General features: G+C 43.6%; 1 long non-coding RNA gene across 1 annotated transcript; it reads right to left on the minus strand.

Moving 5' to 3' along the window:
- Positions 1-2,304: 2,304 nt before the first annotated feature.
- LOC126525182 (uncharacterized) lies at positions 2,305-5,347 on the minus strand. Its single transcript, XR_011893091.1, has 3 exons — positions 5,240-5,347; positions 4,115-4,216; positions 2,305-2,884 (listed from the first exon to the last, which is right to left on the minus strand). It is a non-coding gene; the product is annotated as an uncharacterized lncRNA (long non-coding RNA).
- Between the last annotated feature and the right edge of the window lie 4,344 nt (positions 5,348-9,691).

Here is a 9,691-nt window from a genome sequence, read left to right on the forward strand (position 1 = left end):
GTATGTGGCTCCGCCTACTCCTATATTCTGACATGTTAGTTGTGCTCTTAATGTTCATAGCAGAAGCAATTTAAGAAGACACACACAAAGGAATATTCACGTACACAAATTCGTGTACCTGTGCTTCTCCTGTTACTCCTCAACTTCTTTCAATTGGGCCGCGAAAGCAATTGTATTAAGTACACGGAGAGAGAGAGAGAGAGAGAAGACATAAGGAAAAAGGCAGGGAGGTTACCCACGCTGAAATCTAGTGAAGTAAGGCAGCTAATTACGATATGACAAGAAACTTGACCGTGCGTGTCTTATTGTGCGTGAAAGATGATGAACCACGCTGCGAACTGTCGACCAGTTTCATTAGCTTGGACCTCTTGCAAAATAATGAAACATATAATACACAACTACATCCTTGAATTTCTTGATAAACACAACTTCCTAACTATATATCAGCACGGATTCAGAAATGTTTTTCAAACCTGCACACATCTCGTTGAAACCGTACGGGATTTTTTTCCACAGCGCAAAGAAAAAGGACGAGACGCGCGCACATACACACTAGAGAGATTATTGAAGCCCATGAAATCCACAAATTCAAAGAGAAATGCGTAAGCGCCACCCTCAATAGCTCTGTAAGAAAAAACTGCGTTTTCTTGAAGATAAATAGGAAACACGTGCACAGCTGCTCATGTGCCACTGTAGCCCTTTGCTCAGGTACTGTCATTCCCGCCAATTTTGTGTATCTTTGTGTATTTTCATTTGAGATTGCTTGCCGTACTATTTAGGCAGTGGAAATCGCCTGAATAAAATCAGTTGTAAGTTCAGCGCTGTGTATGTACACTCGTCTGGTCCTTGTCCTTTGCGCTGTCGAAAAAAGAATGTCACACCAACTTGCCCAAGCTTCCACAACACCATACATGATTTTGCGAAATCTATTCACCATGGCAAACGAATAGATGCTATATTTATAAATTCCTCCAAAGCCTCTGATAAGGTATCGCACAAAACATTAGTGCTTCAAACTAGACAAGCTACTAAACAATAAAATGTATATGCGTTGCTTTTCTTCATACCTAACTAAAAGGGAACAATTTTTTTTCTTTCCGCGATTGTTTGTTGTTTGTTCAAAACATGTGAAGGTTCATTCTGGTGTTCCCCAGACTCAGTACTTGGTCCTTTGTTGTTTCTTTTGTGTATTAATGATATTGTGACATAAATTCCAGCTAAGGTCAAGCTTCATGCAGATGGCTGTGTTTTACACTGTGAAGATCATGGTACATCCGATCAGTTGCTGTTCATTCAGGCATTTCATAAGATATCCTCCTAGTGCCGAAAACTGCCAATAGTTAACTTTGATAAAACTGTCTCTATGAAGATTACTCATAAGATAATTCCTCTGCATGCTAGGTGCAACTTTAAAGATGTATTTATTTCTAAAATAACTAATCATACCTACCTGGGGCTTTATATATCGAGTGATCTGAGCTGGAGCAAGTCCGCCTTTTAGCTTACAAATCGATTGTATTACCAATCATAGATTACGCCACGATCATATCGGATCCTTTTACTAAATCTAATATTAACAAGCTATAAAAGTGCAAAGGCGAGTGGTGCTCTTTATGTATAACACTTCTTCAAGGACTTCAGTTACAGACCTCTTATATAGAGCTCGACTTGCGCCCTTATCCTTAAGATAACGCTGTTCAAGGCTTCAGTACTTATGTCAATAGAATAATGGTCATTATAAAATTTACATAGATATTCCTTTTCTTTTTCCTCGGTATACCCCACTAGGCAGAAACACAACCTTACTATAACCTCGTTTCGCACACGCAATAATTTATTTAAGTATTCATCCTTTCCTCGCACCATAGTCGACTGGAATAACCTAACTATTGCTATTGTTTCAGAGCACCCTCGTTGTCGTCGTTCTCCTCACATTTACAACATGAACTTACTAAATAAATTGTGTTGAAGTGAACTGCACCTACTTGTATCCTATTGTCATTAGTTTCCTCTGAGCAAAGGTGTTATATACTCCCAAACGGACCCCGCATAACCTAAACCTTTATGCTTTTATTGTATTGATATTTCTTGTGCCCTTGATAGCTTATATCTATCGTATCTATTGTATAACCTGTACCTATTATATATTCATGCATACGTCATTTATTTATTTGTAATTATGTCATTATGTAAATCCCTGCTAAAATCACCGAAAGTTGATGGCAGTATGTCTTAATAAACAAATAAGATCTATAGGTATGATGACAGCTTGTGGCTCTTGAAACCATTGTCATCAAAAGAAAATAAGTAATTTTTCTCCTTTATGTCCATTTTATTAAGGCAACAGGTAACAAAGAAACAGACGCGCTCGAGTTTGGTTTCCCAGAAATTAGTGTCCCACCGTCACCATTCCATCTGTTGTTTGGCGTTAGTCGCTTGTTCCAAGTCGAGCATTGACTCTAACTTGTACATCTTCCAACCCCGAGTCATACATGCATGCCCGCGATCTATCCACTAGAAATGCCATTGCCATTTGTTCCGATGCCTGGAATACTTCCGAGCCCACCAGTTCCTGTACCAGTAGCAGCGCCACCCGTACCAGACGAACCTCCGCTTCCACTCGTCCCCGAGCCAGTCATCGTCCCTGTGCTTCCACTGCCACCGAGACCACGAATTCCCGCTGTTCCAGAGCTCCCCGTACCCGAAAGGCTTCCGTCAGCGCCCGATCCAAGCGAGGAGCCAATCCCCCCTGTTCCACTGCTGCCTCCGCCTGGTGAGCTGCCACTACCACCCGTGCCAGAACCTGATGACCCTTCTTGGCCAAATATGGACTCTCTTGAATGCAGGATTCCAGCCGCACTTGTTCCCAGGCTCTTCATTGTTCCTGCAAGGCACCGATGAAAGAGCATACTGTGTGTGATTCGGAATAAAACCAGAACGATACATTGCGCTCACCGAAACCTCATCTCTCTAACGTGAAATATAAAATAAGACACTGCCATAGCCACTCAGAACTCGATGCGATGCGTGTAAAGAGTACTGCTCCGAATTAACTCGGCGCGACGGCGAATCCGGCTCAAGATATATCGCGGAAGCTGCTGTTACTGCTGCACCACCGAAAATGCGCCGCACGTACTGTTGCGCGTGACTAAAGGCGCTGCATGCACTTCCGATTTTCATGCTAATGAATTTTCTTTTTCCCAAAGGTTTTGGAAGACAGGCTAAAAGTGATACTGTTAGCATATGTTGATTGACGCTACCTTCAGGACCGAATGGCAAAGCAGTTAACTGTATCAAACATAGCTGGCATTACAAAATCAAAACATAATTTTATGCACATTGATTGATTGATTGATTGATTGATTGATTGATTGATTGATTGATTGATTGATTGATTGATTGATTGATTGATTGATTGATTGATTGATTGATTGATTGATTGATTGATTGATTGATTGATTGATTGATTGATTGATTGATTTTAACACCTGAGAGTGACACATAATCTATCAGAGGCACTGTAGCCGAAGTCTCGGGAATAAATTTTAATAAATTTTACCATAATGTTTTGTGACGTTCACCCTAAGCACTCTGCGCAGGCTTTGATATCTACACCCCACTCGAATGCTGCTGCCTTGGTTTCAAATCGAACCTGCCACCTCATTCCCACCAGCAGAGCATTATAGCTACTCAGCCACCGCAACGGGACATCATGCACCATCGACAACCCGACTCGGCTCAATTCAAACCAGGGTAAAGTGCTCGGATGGCTCACTGACTAAGGGTGACAACGGGCACATCCCGTAAGACAGCGACCAGACAACGCGAAAGTGTAGCCCTCCTTTCCCACAGTGTGCCCATTATTGCTTCCAATAACTGACTGGTTGAAGCCTTTACACTTGTGGCTCTTTGATTTAGGCTGTTGAGAACGAGGTCACGGGTTCATTACCGGAACATGGCTTCGATCGAGGACAGAGTGCACGAATTGTCTCTTACTTAATAAAGATTCACTTCGAAGCCTAAACTACTTCGGAGTTACCCAGCCTTAGATCCCACTCAACACCTATGGTACAGTAAATGAAAAGAATAAAAATTAGTTCGAGACTGCCCTTACCGCACGAAAAGCACAGGATGGCTATAAATATTATGGTCTTCAGGCTCTGATTGGGTTTACACGTCGTCATGATGAACACCTTATTGGATGTTCTTCACTTATCTGAAACAAAAGCAAGAGAAAGCATCAAGATCTCTCCCCGCATATCTTACGTCGTATCACACTTTACTACCGTCGATTATGTTGAAAATTCACTTTATAAATGAATCACTGAATACGCTGACTCTAAGCAAAGGAATGAGCAATAGAAAATGGCGCAGTTCAATACCCGGACAAATTTTCATGGTGAAGTATTACGCAGTGCTTAAGTTTTAAAAAATTACGATCCAGGATGGAACCGCTGTGGTTCAGACAGCAGAAAAATAGGCAGTGATGTTATGAGTGCTTTCGTGACCCGAACGCTGACAAATGAAAGTACACAATAAATTAAGCAGTGCGCTTGCATTCTTTTGTGGTACCTTCCTCCTGCCGATTTACGCAAAAAAAGAACTGCCAACTGTACTGTTTAGTAACACGCCAAATTTCCGCTGTATAGTTCGCATAATTTTAAGTGCTGGCAGTGAAAAAGGAAAAGTGCCACCAGCAGAGCAGTCCGGATAAAACCGCCAGCGAAGTAGCCGCTAAGTAATCGTTCTGACACAAAAACAGTGGTTACTAAGCAAACGAAGTTTGGTACAATGTTACGATTGATTCCGCTATATTTTTCTGTCATCAGTCGGCGCTCTCTACTAGCCGATCCTGGTGATAACGTAGATTGAGTGCCACTCGGACCATCGACGAAATATAAAAAGGAGAACAATTAGAATACTGCTCTCACATTGCACCCATCTAGGTTTTATTGGTGTGCGGCGGCTATGACTGACAAATTCAGGCGAGTATCATGATGTAACCTACGTTTCGTTGTAACAGCTTTAAAAGGTTTTGCACTTAGCACTGTAAAGCATTTACAGCGCTGTGTAACAGCACAATCTCAATTTGCCTCACTTCTACGTAATACGCTTCTAGGTTAAGAATATGTTGAAAGAAGAAAATCACTTGTCTTTTTCCACATGCTCGACATTAGCCTGTCTCATCATCAGTTTTTGTGGTTTCTCGAAAGATACAATATAATTAATGTATACATACCAAGGGAGTCGAACCTACAAAGGTATCAACCAACACGAGACGACCAAATGTTGCTGGTGTTTCAACAAATTTCTGACTTTTTATACGCCATCAAACGGATGTGATAATCATCCGTCACGTGGAACTTACGTCACGTAACGGAACTTACCAAGGTGGCGGCGGCCACCTTGTGAACGAGGCTGAAAAACACGATGACAAAAACAACGACAGTCGTCTGCTCTTCCAGCTGCGCGTGTTATACGACCATTTGCCTTTCCCGTTGAAAACACATCAGAGAGAGAGAGAGAGCGATAGAGTTAAATAAAATATGAAGATCTCAGTCCCCATCAACGCAAGGATTAATACTTCAGATGCATGGCATTGAGATATCATGAAAAAAGAACTGGCACAAAAATTACAATAACTACTCGGGGAACCGACGAGTCAAATTTTTATACGTACGCTATAATGCCGAAGTGTAGCTACGGTCCTGACGGGATAACTAGTGCGCTAGTGCAGTGCAACACACATTCCTTTTCCACAAGTTACATGGACGCCGCGCAGTAGAACCGCAAGCATTAATAAACTCTCTGCAATTTTCGCATACATAACTCATCTGCTGCAATTTAGTGGGCTGAGAATTTAACTTTCTCGCATGGATTCTCAGCTAATAGCTAAAAGGAAACACGGATGACCGTCAGAACTGCGTCGAAGTAATCGCTACAAACTCCGCTTTGCTAATTTTAGATGATTGCTTTTACGAAATTTTCAGTTTGGTGTGAATAGTACAATAAAACTTCTTCCTTCTTAATTCGCCTTCATCTATTATCGTCGTGTTCGGAGCCACGTTTGCATGACATGCTTGGTAGAAGCCGGGTATGCTTTACTTCGAACAAAACGGCGCTCACGGACACATTGCAAACAGGGCGGTGACGGAAACGCAGTCAAAAGACCACTATTTATCGCAAAGTCGAAATGATTCGCGAATAGGTTAGACATAATTAGTCCGAACTCCTCGCTTTTTCGACAAACAGAGGTTGGCCGCTCTGTCCGGTTGTTCGGTATACACGCGATTCAGGAGCGTACGATAAGAAGCGAAACGACACAAGTGCTTACGTGAAATGATACAGAAAGAGTGAGACGTTTTCATAGCCGAAATACCGCTATTTCAACTCTGTTTCGGCCGCACCTGAACCTGCGACACTAGATTCTATTGCTGAGGTTGCAGACAGGCATGCGTGCGCATGTACGTTTACACTCGCCGTGTATGGAAGAACGCACAGGTGTGCTCGTCCCAGCTATAGCCGAGGAAACGCTAAGAATACAAAGGATGCCCCTCACAGGAAATGTGTATACATACGCTAGCGAATCATAGCCTGTGAATTTCCTTCTCCGTCCTCCGTTTTGGTTTTCACGTCCCAGCCTTCGTTATGCTGAAGCTCTGCCATGTCATGAGTACTGGAGTGACCATGGTGATCATGATGGTCACACACTGGAGTACGCATGCGCAATTTGACACCCTCGTATAATACGCCTTTCTAATCCGCTAAAATCTTTTCAAAACCGTACAATGAGATGCATCTTTAGCAACTGCTACTATTACTGCAGCATTACTAAGGTCAATTACAAGACCAGCGACACAACCTTGTCATCTCGCCATGAAATGGCAAGTCCTTGGCTCTTTCACGTGTTTAACACTCCTATTTATGCCCTTCTGTCATTTCGCCGGCCCATCGTATGTCAAGCCACATCAGCCATCGACACGCGGTCTACCCTCTTCCCGTCCGGGCATGGGCGCACCTATCATCATTCTTCGCCAAGGCATCAAGGGCCTAGGATGACCTGCCCCCCCCCCCCCCCCCCCCTGCAGCAGTGGTCCTGTCGAAACCATCTAGTTTCATTGTTTTACTATTGCTATTACTATTGCAATTACTTTTACTATTGAAATGAAGCCCATCCCTCAGGTGGTTCCCTTTTATTCAGAGCCTTTCAGTTGTTCGAAATACAATGAAATAGATATAAACGATAAACCTCTTGTACAAGCATTAGCTCTACTCCTTATGATGATCGTGACTGTTCGTGTGCCTGGGCGCGTAACCGCGACGTGTACAGTGCTACCGCTTTACGGAACCTCTTCTGCGTGCCTGTGTGACGTACAGATATTTTCGGAAACACGGAGGCGAATAGCACAGGTGTAGTATACTTTTGTGGACCGAGCGTATTTTTCATCCTTGGCCTCATTATCTATATTGTGCAGATGTAACAAATAGAAGCCGAGAGGCAAGTTGGCGTCCACCCAAGCGTCGTCTTTTTAACTGACGCACATGCTTCCGACGGTAATAGACCTAGAGCGCAGATCTGCATAGTTCCTTAGATAGAAGATAGATATAGGTGAAAACCCTGCGTGCGAGTTTTGGAAATATATTCGGAAACTGCAGGATTACCTCTTCTTTGGTCTTTGATCTAAATAGAAACGTTGTCAATACTTCTACTGTAAGCGCTTTCCGATATATATATTCGCTATTTGTTCAAATTGCACTGCGTTAATCCACAGCTTTCTTAAATTCATGGCATTGACATATTCTTCTAAGACGCCTTGCCACACCTACATCAAACTGCGCATTCCCCCTGACATCAATAGATGTAATTTTTGCTTCATCGCTGATGAAACTCTTGTCTAATTTGAAATACGATGGCCAGAACGCCTCGATCTTCCCTATTAATCCTTGTAATGAACAGCCAACGCCCCAGTCATTCCTAGTATGAGCTTTTCTAGAATTTACTTTCAGTTGACACGCAATACTTGCACTTTGCCGCCCTCATTTCAACTAGCTGGATCGTTTTACCATCAGACAACTTCATCTAAAATTTCGCTTCCACACTACTGTACCGCTCGAGCCATGACACTGCGAGAGAAATGGTCCAGATACCTGTCCGGAGAGAAGAGGCGGCGACACTGGTACCTGCACACGCTTGGCGTTTACAGCGATCTTTCTGGACTGATGCATGGCATCAGTACGGAGCTCTATATAAAATATATCTTGTGACTTTTATATGACACGAGGTCTCAATAGGCAAGACTAAACATGCCTTCACCACATCAAACTCAGCGTGGCTTGCGCGAGCTACTTCAAGTGCAAAATACAACTGACGGAAACGCCTGTGTGCTCTGAGTGTAACACTCCTGAAGACCTGCAACATGTTCGGTGCAGCTGCGGCCGCTACGTGTCAGAGTGACAGTCATTGAAGGCGGCACTGCACCTGAAATATTACTCTAACTTGAAACTGCGGCGTATTCTCGGCATGTGGCAAAGCAGTACCCGTGCGTTACGCATCACGAAAGCGCCACCTTTGGTTTTCGGGCCTTGTTCTTATTCTGCGCCGGCAATATACGGTCCCAAAAGAGACGGCCCTCAAAATGAAGAGAAAAAACAATTCTTTCATTTATTGAAGTGCACGCGTAAACATTTTAAAACGTACAGCTCCTCTACAACACATTTATAACGCATCATCCAACGCATCATTCATTCGCACTGCAAAAGATGTCAGTAAGTATTTTATCGACACAGTGCCATATACGCCTCCGAGTTTCTCGCCTCATTGCGCCTTCGAGCAGCAGCGAGTTCTTATCGAATGCCTGCCTCTAAAGAGATCAGAATTTGCTCATATCAGCAGATGCACAAAGAATAACTAAGCGAAAGGCCGCAATCATCAGACGAAATGAGGTTTACGTTCCCGTATTTAACCGCCAGCAGTCGTCCGTTCGTCGCCCCGCAGTGCCTGTAATCAATGAAAGGTCATGCATGTATAGAGCATACGAGCGGCAAACCAGTTTAAAATGGTTGTACATGAACTCGTAACTCTCCCGGCACTCCCACAACGTTGATCCTAGATGGTAACGCGCAGTGCACTAGCGCGATTATTCGTTAAGAACGCCCTTTTTGAAACTGCTGCCATGGTACGTGTCATGAGCAGCAAATCCGTACCTTTTCAATAATTATATGTGACGTCCTGAATCGCTGGAAGTCGCTGTGGTGCTACTGTTGCTGAAAGCTGGGCGAGTTTGTTACTGGCATTATGAAGCATCGTTAGAATGGTTGACTAAATGCGGATACCTTAGCACAATGTGGGCGCTGGACGTCAACTGGCTTGACTACACAAATGATTGCGTGCATCGAAGGCTCAGATTCGCGGCAAAATTCGAGTACACATTACATATCACTCAAATCGCCCACATGCACATGCGCACCACGGATGCATCAGAGGATTCGTGGGTGCGCATCAGAGGGTACGCCCGGGATGGGCGATTTGAGTGAAAGGTCACGTGTACTCGTATTCTTACACAATAAGAAGTGCGTACGCGGCTCAAGAGTCGCAGCTGAACTGAATGTCTTCGATTCATGTTGTCTGGCTGCCGCATAACTGCATGCGAACATGAAACCTTACCGCTTGTTGCGCACTGCCTTTATGCTA

The sequence above is a fragment of the Dermacentor andersoni genome, chromosome 3, assembly GCF_023375885.2.
Source record: "Dermacentor andersoni chromosome 3, qqDerAnde1_hic_scaffold, whole genome shotgun sequence".
Taxonomy (NCBI): Eukaryota; Metazoa; Arthropoda; class Arachnida; order Ixodida; family Ixodidae; genus Dermacentor; species Dermacentor andersoni.